This window comes from Sapajus apella, unplaced genomic scaffold (genome assembly GCF_009761245.1).
Source record: "Sapajus apella isolate SASKATOON/1434 unplaced genomic scaffold, GSC_monkey_1.0 scaffold130, whole genome shotgun sequence".
NCBI lineage: Eukaryota > Metazoa > Chordata > Mammalia > Primates > Cebidae > Sapajus > Sapajus apella.
In genome coordinates, this window is record NW_022437070.1 from 1,678,383 (window position 1) to 1,691,948 (window position 13,566).

Genomic DNA, 13,566 nt, shown 5'->3' on the forward strand with positions numbered 1-13,566 from the left:
GGGTGTCTCTTTCCAGCACATCCCCCTCTAGGCGCCTCTGAGATTTGGCTCCCCGAGTCCACGTGGTTCCTTTCGACTGCCAGCATTCAACAAATAACTGAGCAGCTGCTGGGGCCGGGAACACGACGGGGACAGGTCAGAGCTGACCTGGAGCGACTCTGTTACCTCTTCCAACCAGGCCCATCTGCCCTCTTTGGGGTAAAATCCCGGAGCCACCGCTCCAGAGTCCTCCGCAGGGGTTGCTGTGGCTGTGGGAGGGAAGCCAGAGGAAGGGGATGCCATCTGGAGGATGTTTGGGCCGTGGTGGCAGCCAGAGCGAACCAGGGGCTCCTGCTTGGCAAGTGCAGCCACCTGGGCTCTGGGCGGCAGCATTTTCCATGTGGCTCCTCCAACTCCTGCATTGCTAATCATGGGCAATTACAGGGAGGAGTCACCTGACTTCCTACTTTCTGCACTTCCTAATTGCAATGTGCCTGTCACCAGTTTCCTCTATTAGTCTCCCTGACGAGTCGGCGTGCTATTGAGAAATAAATGAGTGTTCCAGGGGCAATCAGAGCTCTGAAAAATAAAGTGAGCAAGTGCAGAAAAGGTTACATTTTTTTTTTTTTTTTTTTTTGAGACAAGGTCTTTCTCTGTCACCCAGGCTGGAGTGCAGTGGCAAATCTCAGTTCACTGCAACCTCTGCCTCCTGTTTTCAAGTGATTCTCCTGCCTCAGCCTCTTGAGTAGCTGGGATTACAGGCTCGTACCACCACGCCTGGCTAATTTTTGTATTTTTAGTGGAGATGGGGTTTCTCCACGTTGGCCAGGGTGGTCTCAAACTCCTGACCTTAAGTGATCCGCCCGCCTCAACTTCCCAAAGTGCTGGGATTATAGGAGTGAGCCACCGTACCCGGCCAGGGTTACATTTTTATAAGTGGTCAGGGAAGCCCTCCCTGGGAATGTGACATTTGAAGAAAGAGAACAGCAGTGCAAATGCCCTGAGACAGAATATGCCTTATGTGTCCTGGAGACCTGGGTGGCTGAAGCCACGAGAGACACAGAGGGGGCAGTGAGAGACGAGGCCGAGGGTGAGATGGGGGCAGTGTGTAGGCCTGAGCTGTGCAAGATTGCTGCCTACGGTGGTGGCGATGTCCTGCACCAGCTCTGAGCAGTGTGGTAGCCACTGGCCACGTGTGGCTCTTGAGCACTTGTGACATGGCTACCGTGACTTCAGGATGTGGATTGTTAAAATGCACACTCTGAATGAAGAGACCACCTAAGCAGGCTTTGTGTGAGCAACAAGGCTGTTTATTCACCCGGTCGGGGGATGGGGGGACTGAGTTGGAAAAGAGAGTTGGTGGAGGGATAGGAGTTTGTTTTAAAGGTTGGGGGTGGGCAGTGGAAAGTTACAGAAGTTATAGTTTAGGGCATTTTTTGGCAATCTGGGAGGGGGTTGTAGGGTCGGTTACAAAGTCCGGTGGCCTTGTCAGTTGAGGCCGGAATAAGAAGCAATAGAAGAATGTGTCAGGTTAGTTAGGCACCTTTCAGAGGTGATCGTTCTTCCGTTTTTCATGATCTTTCAGCTACTTCAGGTTTTCTAATTCCGGAAGGCCCTGCGGAGGTGTACCTGCGGGCCATGGTGCCATCAGTCAGCCTAAAAGACTTTACAGGAATGTTTAATTGTATTTAATTACACTGAAATTAAAATAGCCCTGTGTCAGTAGTGGCTGCTGCATTGAACAGGTCTAGACCCTGTTATAAGGACTTTGGCTTTGACCGTTGGTGAGACATAGGAAGGATTTGAGGAGGCCGGGCGCGGTGGCTCACGTCTGTAATCACAGCACTCTGGGAGGCCGAGGTGGGTGGATCACCTGAGGTCGGGAGTTCGAGACCAGCCTGATTAATATGGAGAAAACCCTTCTCTACCAAAAATACAAAAATTAGTTGCTTGTGGTGGCATGCGCCTGTAATCCCAGCTACTCGGGAGGCTGACGTAGGAGAATTGCTTGAACCTAGGAGGTGGAGTTGTGGTGAGCCAAGATAGCGCCATTGCACTCCAGCCTGGGCGACAAAAGCAAAACTCCTACTCAAAAAAAAAAAAGGATTTGAGGAGAGGAGTCATTTAATGGGACTCAACTTCTCAGTCAAAGCAAGTCATAAGGCTAGTCTGGATTCAAGCAGAAGGGGATCCAGCCAGACGAATCCCCTTTTGATGGGGGGAGTTATCTGATAAACTGGGAGGTGACACTAGGAGGGGAAGAATTGTCCGCGGCTTTTTGGAGATAATACACCGGTGCGCCCCCTGGCGGCGTCTGGGAAAAGAGGCCTGGAGTCTCAGTTTGACTCGGGAATGGACGTAACTTTTTTTTTTTTTTTTTTAGATGGAGTTTCGCTCTTGTTACCCAGGCTGGAGTGCAATGGCGCAATCTCGGCTCACCGCAACCTCCGTCTCCTGGGTTCAGGCAATTCTCCTGCCTCAGCCTCCTGAGTAGCTGGGATTACAGGCACGTGCCACCATGCCCAGCTAATTTTTTGTAGTTTTAGTAGAGATGGGGTTTCACCATGTTGACCAGGATGGTCTCGATCTCTTGACCTCGTGATCCACCCGCCTCGGACTCCCAAAGTGCTGGGATTACAGGCTTGAGCCACCGCGCCCGGCCTGGAGGTAACTATTAATACCTCTGTCCTCTGGATCCGACGTCGGAATCGCCCAGGGCTCAGATGTGGAATGGACACTTTAGTGACCTGCAGATGGCAGCAGGTGGGGCGGGTTCACCGTTTTTAACGCAAAGAGGATTTAAATAGTGCCTGCAGGGCCCAGCCCCCCAATTTAACCTTTGGGATTTGTGGTTTCTTGATTCCAAATCAGCCTCTGTCTGGACTGGCCCAGCCGCCACCCATCGCCACAATAAACAAGTTCAGGGGAACGTGTCCAGGCCCTGCACACTTTTTTTTTTTTTTTTTTTTTGAGAGGGAGTCTTGCTCTAAGACCCAGGCTGGAGTGCTGTGTGTCACAATCTCGGCTCACTGCAACCTCCGCCTCCCAGGTTCAAGTGATTCTCCTGCCTTGGCCTCCTGAGTAGCTGAGATTACAGGCACCCACCACCACACCCAGCAAATTTTTGTATTCTTAGTAGAGATGGGGTTTTGCCAAATTGTCCAGGCTGGTCTCGAACTCCTGACCTCAGGTGATCCACCCGCCTCGGCCTCCCAAAGTGCTGGGATTACAGGCGTGAGCCACCGCCCCCAGCATCACTCTTCACAGGCAGATTTGTCGTAGCCTTGGGGGTTGAACTCAGCCCAGGGATGTGGCTTCTATTATTATTTATTTTATTTCATTTATTTAGTTTTTGAGCCGGAATTTTGCTCTTGTTGCCCAGGCTGGAGTGCAATAGCATGATCTCGGCTCACTGCAGCCCCTGCCTCCCAGGTTCAAGCAATTCTCCTGCCTCAGCCTCTGAGTAGTTGGGATTACAGGTGCTATAGGTATGAGCCACCACACCTGGCTAATTTTTTTTTTTTTTTTTTTAGTAGAAACGAGGTTTCACCATGTTGGCCAGGCTGGACTCAAACTCCTGAACTCAGGTGATCCACCTGCCTTGGCTTCCCAAAGTGCTGGGATTACAGGCCTGAGCCACCGTTCCCGGCCACGGCTTGTTATTTATCCCCATCATACACATTAGGAAACTGCGGTTCATGGAATTGAGAGACCTCTCCAGGGTCACCAGGCATCGTGGAGACACCTATCAGAAGAGGTTTATTTTTTATTTCATTTCATTTTATTTTTTTGAGACGGAGTTTTGCTCTTCTTGCCCAAGCTAGACTGCACTGGTGCCATCTTGGCTCTCTGCAACCTCCACCTCCCAGCTTCAAGTGCTTCTCCTGCCTCAGCCTCCCCAGTAGCTGGGATGACAGGCCAGGACACAGAGGCCTTGAATGCCAGGATGAAGAAATGGAACACCTTCCTACAAGGAGGTGGGAAGTAATGGAAGGGAGAGTTACGGCCTATTTTTCTTCTTTTTTTCTTTTTTCCTCTTTTTTGAGATGGAGTTTCGCTCTCGTTACCCAGGCTGGATTGCAATGGCACGATCTCGGCTCACCGCAACCTCCGCCTCCTGGGTTCAGGCAATTCTCCTGCCTCAGCCTCCCGAGTAGCTGGGATTACAGGCATGTGCCACCATGCCCAGCTGATTTTTTGTATTTTTAGTAGAGACGGGGTTTCACCATGTTGACCAGGATGGTCTCGATCTCTTGACCTCGTGATCCACCCGCCTCAGCCTCCCAAAATGCTGGGATTACAGGCGTGAGCCACTGCGCCCAGCCCGAATTAGGGCCTATTTTTCAATGAGGATAGGGCAGGCTTCATGTCAGCATCTAAGCTTCAGGGGAACCTTGAAAGTCTTGAAAGTTCTTAAGAAGCCCCTGAAGAAAAAAGAAAGAAAGAAAGCAAAGCTAGGCAAAGTGGTTCATGCCTGTAATCCCAGCACTTTGGGAGACTGAAGCAAGCAGATCACTGAGGTCAGGAGTTCAAGACCAGCCTGGCCAATATGGTGAAACCTTGTCTCTACTGAAAATACAAAAATTAGCTAGGCATAATCCCAGCTACTCCAGAAGCTGAGGCAGGAGAATTGCTTGAGCTCAGAAGGTGGAGGTTGCAGTGAGTCAAGATTGCGCCACTGTACTCCAGCCTAGGAGACAGAGCAAGACTCCATCTCAAATAAATAAATAAATAAATAAATTTCTGACATAAAATTTGTGAGAAGCATGAAGGAGCCTCGGTGGGTTCCTGAGGCATTCTGTCCAAGTATATCATTGATTTTTTTCAAAGAAGGGCCAAGAACGATTGGGTGCCTTTGTCTACAGAAACGTTAAAGAAAGCAGAGTATGGCTGGGCGTGGTGGCTCATGCCTGTAATCCCAGCACTTTGGGAAGCCAAGGGGGTGGATCACCTGAAGTCAGGAGTTCAAGACCAGCCTGGTCAACATTGCAAAGCCCTGCCTCTACTCAAAATACAAAAACTAGCTGGGCGTGGTGGTGCACACCTATAATCCCAGCTACTTGGGAGGCTGAGGAAGGAGAATTGCTTGAACCCAGGAGGTGGAGGTTGCAGTGAGCCGAGACTGTACCACTGCACTCCAGCCTGGGTGACAGAGTGAGACTCCATCTTAAAAAAAAAAAAAAAGAAAAGAAAAAAGAGCATTACGTCCACTCCCGTGAACCATTCGGAATCATTTGGCACCTGCGTCAAATAGGGTGTTTGGGTTGGGCACTATGTTATTTTTTAATAAGTTGTATTTATGGTTCTAATAAAGAGTCCATGGAGATGGAGATCTTGCACAAATATCCATCCTCATCTGTGCATTTTTTAAAACAGAGAGGAACGTTAGAAGAAATAGCCCGTGTTTCATGAAATCTGTTTTAGGAGTTTGCACATGTACGGCTTTGGTTGTAACGGGTACTGGGACAACTTTGAAAGCGGTTTTGAAAGATCCATCTGAATTTTCATAGGTTCGGGACTTTTGATTTTGCCCACAGCTGTGGAAGAAGAGGCCCATAGAATGCCAGGGATTTCAGAGAGATTCATAGAATCTATCTATCCATTCATCCATCCATCCATATTTTTTTTGAGACAGCATTTCGCTGTCGCCCACGCTGCAGTGCAGTGGTGCGATCTCGGCTCACTGCAACCTCCACCTCCCGGGTTCAAGAGATTCTCCTGCCTCCGCCTCCTGTGTAGCTGGGATTACAGGCATGCGCCACCACACTGGCTAATTTTTTGGATTTTTAGTAGATATGGAGCTTCACCATGTTGGTCAGGCTGGCCTCAAACTCCTGACCTCAAGTGATCCACTTGCCTTGGCCTCCCAGAGTGCTGGGATTACAGGTGTGAGCCACTGCACCTGGCCTAGAAAGTCTTTTTTGAAAGGCATCTAATGTTGACAGGATTCAGGAGGAAGGGGCAACAGACCAAAAGGATTAGTAGATTCCGAGTAACCAGGCCAGAGAGGGTAAGGAGGTGCAGGAGTAGCAGATGGTTCTGTCAGGTCCGTCAAAGCACTCGGAATTTCTGCCTTTACTTGCTCATTCCGGGGCAGTAAGGATTCCTTTAGAGTCACCCTGTCTTTTAGAAGTATCTTCGTACCAATCAAATAATGCATTTCATTGTTTTGGAGAGGTTTTATATCCTCTGTACTCACAGACGCCTCTAACGTGGATTGTTTGATCCAAGTTAAACGTCCCCCAGGGTGGCCACTGCAATTCCATATTATCCTTAGTGATGCCCACCCATTTTTCCAGAAAGGCAAAAAAGCTAACTCCATCATTTTTGTGTTTTTCTTTGATACAGACTCTTGCTCCGTCACCCAGGTTGAAGTGTGACGGTGCAATCTCGGCTCACTGCCACCGCTGCCTCCTGGATTCAGGTTATTCTCGTGCCTCAGCCTCCTGAGTAGCTGGGATTACAGGCACCTGCCACCATGCCTGGCTAATTTTTGTATCTTAGTAGAGACAGGGTTTTACCATGTTGTTTAGGCTGGTCTCGAACTCCTGACCTGGTGATTCACTTGCATCTGCGTCCCAAAGCGCTGGGATTAAAGGCGAGAGCCACTGCACCCGGCCATAGTTCTTAAACATATAAACAGATAAGAGTTCTAGATGGAGAATGTTGGGATGTTCTGAGCCCACCCTGGCCTTTTCTCTGAGACTCCCAAGTAAGCTATGGGGTGTCTGGCCGGGGGGTTACCATTCTGGGATCCAGAGAAACACAGATCCTCCCCCATTATTGAACAGGAAAGAATGACTTACCCACACTCAAGCTCAGACAGACAGAAACAGAATCACCTCGAGTATGAGAAATGGAGGGCTCAAAGGCGAAGCGAAGGAAACTCAGATCCGAAAGAGACTTACCCCAAACCCCTTGGTTAGCAAGAAAGCAGGGAACACAGCTGGCTCTGTGGGGTGCCCACGCCTGGTTACTCACTGGGGTCAGGGCTCCTTGAGATCTTCTTTGAATCTTACTTCTGACACTCCAAAAGTGTCCAGAATTAAATCAGATCCAATTAGGGGGGAAAAAAAGTGTATTGTCATGAACAAATCTTGATCCAGGAGACCTCAGCCTGAGCGGCAAGCAGCTCAGAGGCTGGCTGGTGTAGGATGGCTTAGGAAGCAAAACCAGGAGGGGCCTCACCCTCACGATGACAGGCGATGACAGTGGGGCTTCCGTATGGCAAGGGGTTGGTTAAAAGTGATTGTCTTACTTCCTTTTGGAAGGCGACTTCAGCTTTATGATTATCAGCAGCATTTATTTACAAGAAATAAGCTAAGTTTCACTCACATTCAGAAATCAAACTAGGCTAAGTTTTGTTTACGTGGCCTAACTGCTTTTGTCTGTTTGGGGAACTCTCAGTCCTGGTCTCCATGTTTTTATTAATTAATTAATTAATTAATTGAGACAGAGTCTTGCTCTGTTGCCGAGGCTGGGGTACAATGGCGTGACCTCCACTCGCCATAACCTCCGCCTCCCGGGTTCAGGCAATTCTCCTGCCTCAGCCTCCTGAGTAGCTGGGATTACAGGCACGTGCCACCATGACCAGCTAATTTTTTGTATTTTTAGTAGAGACGGGGTTTCACCGTGTTGACCAGGATAGGATGGTCTCGATCTCTTGACCTCGTGATCCACCCGCCTCGGCCTCCCAAAGTGCTGGGATTACAGGCTTGAGCCACCGCGCCCGGCCCATGTTATTTTATTTTAACAAAGATAACTCTTTCAGTTAGGGACAGAGCTTCGGGGCCCAGAAGAGGAGGGAGCTCCAAGGGGCTGAGCGAGGAGAGGCTGGGCCCACAGAGAAGGTCTGGAGGGGAGTGTCCACCATGCTATTTGAGGATCCAGTAGGCAGGGCCTTTCCAGCAGCTTCAGGCTCCAAAAAGAGAAACTGCCCCAAATGGGTCCTCAGGACAACTCTGGGAAAGGGCCCCAAGAAAACTCCTTTAAAAATCCCTGCTGGGGCCAGGCGCGGTGGCTCACGCTTGTAATCCTAGCACTTTGGGAGGCCGAGGTGGGTGGATCACCTTAGGTCAGGAGTTTAAGACCAGCCTGGCCATCATGGTGAAACCCCATCTTTTAAAATAAATAAACATCCCTGTTTCACTGACAGGAAGACTTTGGCACAGAGTGGAAGGGAAACAGACAAGTGTAAGCCTCAAATAGTTAGAATGGCAGCTGAGACCAAATTCTGAGAATTGGAAATATTTGCATACCATACAAATGATGAAAATTAGAAAAATATATGAGGATTGGATAAAGGGCACTATCTTTCCCCAGTACTTTGCCGCCACCTGCTGGAAGCATGTTGTAATGACTATAAATTACCGTGGTGTTGCAGCGCCCCCTAGCTCCCTGCAGTTTCTCTTGTTCCAAGAGAATATATATATATTTTTACTTTAAGTTCTGGGGTACATGTGCAGGAAGTACAAGTTTGTTATGTAGGTATACACGTGCCTTGGTGGTTTGCTGAATGTATCCCCCTGTCATCTACATTAGGTATTGCTCCTGTTAACCCTCCCCAATTCCCCCACCCACTGCTATCCTTCCCCTAGGCCCCAGTGTGTGACGGTCCCCTCCCTGTGTCTATGTGTTCTCATTGTTCAACACCCACTTATGAGTGAGAACATGCGGTGTTTGGTTTTCTGTTCTTGTGCCAGTTTGCTGGGAATGATGGTTTCCAGCTTCATCCATGTCCCTGCAAAGGACATGAACTCATCCTTTTTTATGGCTGCATAATATTCCATGGTATATATGTGCCACATTTTCCTTAACCGGCCTATCTTTGATGGGCATTTAGTGTGGTTCCAAGTCTTTGCTATTGTGAACAGTGCTGCAGTAAACATGTGTGCATGTGTCTTTATAACAGAATGATTTATAATCCTTTGGGTATATACCCAGTAATGGGATTGCTGGGTCAAATGGTATTTATATTTCTAGATCCTTGAGGAATCGCCACACTGTCTTCCACAGTGGTTGAACTAATTTACACTCCCACCAACAGGGTAAACGTCTTCCTATTTCTCCACATCCTCTCCAGCATCTGTTGTCTCCAGATTTTTTAATGATCGCCATTCTAACTGGTGTGAGATGGTATCTCAATGTGGTTTTGATTTGCATTTCTCTAATGCCCAGTGATGATGAGCACTTTTTCTTATGTTTGTTGGCTGCAAAAATGTCTTCTTTTGAAAAGTGTGTCTTCATATCCTTCGCCAGCTTTTTGATGGGGTTGTTTTATTCTTGTAAATTTAAGTTCTTTGTAGATTATGGTTATTAGCCCTTTGTCAGATGGGTAGATTGCAAAATTTTTTTCCCACTCTGTTGGTTGCTGGTTCACTCTAATGATAGTTTCTTTTCCTGAGTAGAAGCTCTTAAGTTTAATTAGATCCCATTTGTCTATTTTGGCTTTTGGTGCCATTGCTTTTGGTGTTTCAGTCATGAAGTCCTTGCCTATGCCTATGTCCTGAATGATATTGCCTAGGTTTTGCCTGAATGGTATTCTAAGGTTTTTATGGTGTTAGGCCTTATGTTTAAATCTTTAATCCATTTATCACTAATTTTTGTATAAGGCGTAAGGAAGGGATCCAGTTTCAGCTTTCTGCATATGGCTAGCCACTTTCCCACACTCCATTTATTAAAGAGGGAATCCTTTCCCTATTGCTTGTTTTTGTCAGAGATCAGATGGTTGTAGATGTGTGGCATTCCTTTTGAGGCCTCTGTTCTGTTCCATTGGTCTGTATGCCAAGAGGAATCTTAAAAGCTCTCTAACAAATATGCTTTAGGGCCGGGCATGGTGGCTCACACCTGTAATTCCAGCACTTTGGGAGGCCGAGGCGGCCAGATCACGTGAGGTCAGGAGTTCGAGACCAGCCTGACCAACATGGTGAAACCCCATCTCTACTAAAAATACAAAAATTAGCCGGGCATGGTGGTGGGCATCTGTAATCCCAGCTACTCAGGAGGCTGAGGCAGGAGAACCTCTTGAACCAGGAAGGTGGAGGTTGCAGTGAGCCACTGCACTCCAGCCTGGGCAAAAGAGTGGGAGTCCATCTCAAAAACAAAAAAAGTGATTGTTTTACATCCTTTTGGAAGGCGACTTCAGCTGTGTTTATGATTAGCAGCAGCATTTTTGTTTTCACAAGGAATAAGCTAAGTTTCACTCACATTCAGAAATTAAACAAGATTTTGTTTTATGTGGCCTCACTGCTTTTGTCTGCTTGGTTAACTTTCAGTCCTGGTTTCCACATTTGTTGTTTATTTTTTGAGATGCAGTCTCGCTCTGTCACCCAGTCTGGAGTGCAGTGGTGCAACCTTGGTTCACCGCAACCTCCACCTCCCAGGTTCAAGCTATTCTCCAGCCTCAGCCTCCAAGTAGCTGGGATTACAGGCACCCACCACCACGCCTGGCTAGTTTTTTTGTAATTTTAGTAGAGATGCGGTCTCACCATGTTGGCCAGGCTGATTTCGAACTCCTGACCTCCAGTGATCCACCCACCTTGGCCTCCCAAAGTGCTGGGATTACAGACATGAGCCACTGCACCCGGCCCATATTATTTAACACAGATAACCATCTTTGAGTTAGGACTTTGGGGCCCAGAAGAGGAAGGAACTCCAAGGGGCTGAGAGGAGAGGCTGGGCCCACAGAGGTCTGGAGGGGAGTGTCCACCATGCTATTTGGGGATCCAGCAGGCAGGGTCTTTCCAGCAGCTTCAGGCTCCAAAAAGAGAGAAACTGCCCCAAATGGGTCCTCAGGACAGCCCTGGGAAAGGGCCCCAAGAAAACTCCAAATTAAACATCCGTTTCACTGACAGGAAGACTTTGGCCCAGAGTGGAAGGGAAAAAGAGATGTGTAAGCTCCAAGTAGAATGGTAGCTGAGCCCAAATTTTGAGAATTGGAAATATTTGCCTATAATACAAATGACTAAAATTGGAAAAATACATGGGGATTAAAGTTGCATAAAGGGCACCCTTTCCCCAACACTTTGCCGCCACCTGCTGGAAGAGTGTTGTAATGATCATGAAAGACCGTGGTGTTGCAGCGCCCCCTAGCGCCCTGCAGTTTCTCTTGTTCAAGAGAAATCTTTAAAAACCGCTAAAATGCTTTGTGGTAGGGCACAGTGGTGGCTGACACGTGTAATCCCAGCACTTTGGGAGGCCGAGGCGGGCAGATCACATGAGGTCAGGGGTTCGAGACCAGCCTGACCAATATGGTGAAACCCCATCTCTACTAAAAATAAAAAATTAGCTGGGCATGGTGGCACATGTGTAATCCCAGCTACTCAGGATGCTTGAACCCAGGAGGCAGAGGCTGCAGTGAGCTGATATTGTGCCACTGCCCTCCAGCCTAGGCGACAGAGCGAGACTCTATCTCAGAAAAAAAAAAAATGCTTTGAAAACTGCACAGCTCTGGAAGTTGTATTTTCTCTTCAGGGGGGAAGGTTAGGGAACACCCATGTACTAGAAAGGGAAAAATCAGATTTAACCAGCCAGGATAAGTTCTTGCTATCATAAAAATTTCGTTTGCTAAAAGGGGTCAAAAGCTTAGCATTTGGCATCAAAGATTTTATTATCTCCCACCAAATATGCTCTATCCTCCTTCCTATTTGTGCATCCTCAGGTATATTACTGCCCTGTGCCTCAGTTTCCTCATCTGTAAAATGGGGTTGTTGTGAGGACCCAAAGTGCCTGTAAACCGCCTGACACATAAAGTGCTCAATGCTACTGCAAACTGGCTCAAGGCACAGACTCTGCAGCCCATCAGCTGGTGCTCCAGCCGCGTTCTGACACTTGCTGACTGTGTGACTCTGAGCATGAAACTTAACCTCCTCTCTGTACTTCAACTAGCTTATCTGTAAAATGGGCATCTGAAAACTGTCCGACTCACTGAGTGAGAATGAAATGTTAATGTGTGTAAACTCTTAGCAGAGCCAAGGGGCCGGGTGTGGAAATCACACCACTGCCCCTCGACTCTTCCCAAGATGGGTACCCACCCTGCCCCTCCTGGTCCCCTCAGGTTTTAACTGCTTCCACCCATTTCCTGGTGTCCAAATTCCTCAGCCTGGCTCCCACTGTCTGCTGGACCATGGAGATGGAGCCACAGGAGGGTGTGGGCAAAGGGAACCATGGGCCCAGTTTCCCCATCTGTCAAATGCAGTGCTGGAGGGGAGGGGAGGTGGCCTCTGTCCCTCTGGCTGCCAAGCAACTGATATCCCCCACAGATGGGAGGCGGAGGCCCCACCTCATGCTATTGAGGTTAGGTCATCTCTCTGCTTGCCCTGGTGGCCAGTGCCTGAGTCTGTGACCTAATCATGGCCATTGACAGATGGGGTCAGGGCAAGACTGTGAAAAAGACCACAAGAAAGGAGACAGAACTCAGGTCCTTCTTGCCTTGGAGTCTCTGCTCCATCCAGCTGGGCGGATGCCTGGGTCCATCCTGGTCGATGGGGTGTCAGGCATCTAAGATACACCCTGCCCCCCAGGTCTCTAGTCTTGATCTGGTCTTTCCTTCACAGCCTCCTCTGTGGGTGGCGAGGCTTCTTAGGACCCCTAATTCATGCCCACAATTCCTGGGACTCACATCTGCTCCTGCCAGACCCCGAGACTCTCGAGTGGCCTTCAACGCCATCACTCAGTGTTCACACCTGCCCTCAGCATCTCCTCCACCCGTGTGCCTGGCAGGTCCCCAGCATGATGACCCTGACCCAAATTGTAACTAGAGTAGTGTCCCCTACTTTAGCACTCAGCCTCGTGCCGCCGCCTCTCCAAGTGCTGGGATCACAGGTGTGAGCCCCTGCGCCCGGCCAGCCCTGGATGTTCATCACCTGCTTCTATGGGCATCTCTCAGTCACACTCGTTTTTGGGACTTAGACTGCGTTTCTTTTTTTTGTTCAATTCATTGCCTCTAACTTCGGAGCCCTACTCTGTGTATTTATCCCCCTTGATTAAACTTACCGGCTTACCCAGACCTTCCCCCATCAAACGCTCTGCCTCTCTCCCATGTCCCTTCCGTCTCCCCAGCCCAGCTCTGCGGCGTTTATCTGTTCAGTGGTAACTGCGCCTGAGTCTCTTCATTCTGACTTTACCGAGACATCGATTGCCATGACAGCCTCCATCTCTTGCAGCATCTTCTGAATTTATCTTCTCATGTAAAAACTTCCTCCAATAGCCACTTGGAAAAAGATAAAATTAGACCCATTCCTCACACCACGTACAAGAATGAACTCCAAATACATCGGAGATCTTGACATAAAGAAGAAAACAGTACAAACACCAGAAGAAACTCGAGGGAGCTTCCCTGAAACCCACGTGTGGGGAGAAGTACTGACTCCCACGCCAGCACAATTAAAGAAATACTGATACATCTGGCTTCATAAAAATACACTTGTACATGGCAACAAACCACAAGTGAAGTCTAAAGATAAAAGACAGTCTGGGATGTACACTTTTAAAATGGTTAAGGTGGTACAGTTTATGTGCTTTTTACCACAATTTAACAAAAAAGGACAGAATGGGGGGAAATGACCTGCGACATTCACAAGCATGAGG